This window comes from Dendrobates tinctorius, unplaced genomic scaffold (genome assembly GCF_039654945.1).
Source record: "Dendrobates tinctorius isolate UK_male_01 unplaced genomic scaffold, ASM3965494v1 ptg000126l, whole genome shotgun sequence".
In the NCBI taxonomy this organism is placed as follows: domain Eukaryota; kingdom Metazoa; phylum Chordata; class Amphibia; order Anura; family Dendrobatidae; genus Dendrobates; species Dendrobates tinctorius.
The window spans coordinates 8,269,502-8,271,862 of record NW_027361794.1 but is presented as its reverse complement, the minus strand read 5'-3'; the positions used below and the strand labels follow the sequence as shown (position 1 = coordinate 8,271,862).

Genomic DNA, 2,361 nt, shown 5'->3' with positions numbered 1-2,361 from the left:
CCTTCTTGTGTAATCTACTCAATCAGGCAAGCTTTCTTGCAATAATGTCCTAGAGGCACGCGGTTCGGCGATGCTTTCCAAGCAGTTGGTCCCGGCTGTATCCAACGATCCTCTTGTTTAGGGAAACTTTGCTTTTCCCAGAAGGCACCTGGAATATGCAAATTATCTTCCTCAAGCTTCAATCCTCAGACAACCGATGCAAGCCTACCCAGGGAGGTGCTGGACATAGTGCCAGAAAGCCTATGGTCCAAGGGACCCCTAGGATGTGGGGAGACTTCAAGTTGTGCCGGTGTGGGTGTCACTCAAGCCTGGAACACCGTACCATCGTAAGGCCCAGTATACCCTGTCCTTCAGCCAGAGTCAAGCTGTCTCTGACAACTGAAGGTCTAAGTGAACCCGCTGTTTGAGAAATGGCCTAAGAACTTTGGCATTGGCCACGATATTCAACCCAATAGGGACCTTACCCGCTTTGTGAAATGGCCACGCTACATCCAGCGCCAGCACCAGAGGTCCATCTTTTGCAAGCATCTGAAGGTGCCCCCTGCAATCAACCAGTTTACCCAGGCCCTGGACCGGCAGACAGCCACTCAGCTCTTCAAACTGGTGCACAAATACTGACCTGAGACCAAGCTGGAGGAAAAGAAACGGCTGCTGGCCCATGCTGAGCAGAAAGCAGCTGGTAAAGGAGACGTTCCAACGAAGAGACCCCCTGTGATCAGACCAGGTGTTAAAACAGTGACTGCCTTGGTGGAGAACAAGAAAGCCCAGCTGGTCGTCATCTCTCATGATGTGAATCACAGTAAATGGCTTGTTTTCCTGCCGGCTCTGTGCCGGAAGATGGGAGTCCCCCACTGCATAATGAAGGGCAAGGCCAGACTGGGCCGTCTTGTCCATAGGAATCATCATGCAATCCCCGCTTTTCTCGGTCAAAAAAAGACTGTAAAAGGAGAACCAGCCTAATTCAGAACGGTTCTGAGGGCCATGAACGAGGCTACGGTATTCGAAACCCCAATTGTGCCAAATCCGCACACTTTGCTCTCTAATGTACCTGCCACAGCAACAGTGCTCACAGTGATCGACCTCGCCATTGCTTTCTTCAGTGTTCCCTTCACCTGGATGACCAGTACCTGTTTGCCTTCACGCACCAGGAGGCGCAGTACACATAGAGAGTGATGCCCCAGGGGGCCCAGAAAGGCCCTTCACAGTTCACCAAAGCAATGTCCTCCATCCTCGTCAACTTGATTGCAGAACATGAAGTCACTGTTCTACAATACATGGATGACCTTCTCCTTTGTGCAGCTGATGTTGATACCTGCATAGCCCATTCTTTGTCTCCCCTACTCTACCTGGTGGAGCAGCAATTCAAGGTCTTGAAAACCAAAGTCCAGTGGTGTCAGGAGCGAGTTACGTTCCTGGGACACTGTATTGCCTACCAGACGAAACACCTGACAGATAACCAGAAGACCACTGTGGAGAAGATGGCTCCCCCAACAACTCCAAAGATGCTGCAGGCCTTCCTTGGTCTAGTTTCGTATTGCAGAACTTGGATCCCTGATACCTCGGTCTAAATGCAGCCTCTGTATGATTGCATCAATGCAACCCTGTTCCTCCTGTCGGATGCAGCCTTCAACTCATTCAGGAAACTGAAAGACTCCATAGTCTCAGTGCCAGCACTAGGCCAACCTGATTACGAGAAGCCATTTTGTCTGTACCTGATGGAAAAAGAAGGCCATGCCACCAGTGTCCTGACGCAAATTTATGGGGGAAAGCAGAGACCTCTAGCCTACTTTTCAACTCACCTGGATCCAGTTGCAAGGGGACCCCCTCCTACATGAAGGCAGTGTTTGCAACACACTCCCTCCTGGACAACACTGCTGACATCATTCTTGGACATCCACTAGAGATCATAGAATCGTAGAGTTGGAAGGGACCTCCTGGCCATCTGGTCCAACCTCCTGCTCAAAGCAGGATTCGCTAAATCATCCCAGACAGATGTCTGTCCAGCATCTGTTTGAAGACTTCTGTTGAAGGAGAACTCACCACCTCTCGTGGCAGCCTGTTCCACTCATTGATCACTCTGACTGTCAAAAAGTTTTTTTCTAATATCTAATCTGTGTCTCCTCCCATTCAGTTTAATCCCATTGCTTCTAGTCTTTCCTTGTGCAAATAGGAATAAAGATGATCCTTCTACAATGTGACAGCTCTTGAGATATTTGTAGACAGCTATTAAGTCTCCTCTCAGTCTTCCCTTCTGCAAGCTAAACATTTCCAAATCCTACAACCTTTCCTGATAAGACAGGGTTTGCAGACCGGTCACCATTCTGGTCGCTCTTTTCTGATCTTGCTCCAGTTTGTTGATGT

The 2,361-nt window shown here is 49.3% G+C and overlaps 1 pseudogene; it reads left to right on the top strand.

Moving 5' to 3' along the window:
- Positions 1 to 375: 375 nt before the first annotated feature.
- On the top strand, positions 376 to 960 carry LOC141047162 (large ribosomal subunit protein eL8 pseudogene; annotated as a pseudogene).
- Positions 961 to 2,361: the final 1,401 nt, after the last annotated feature.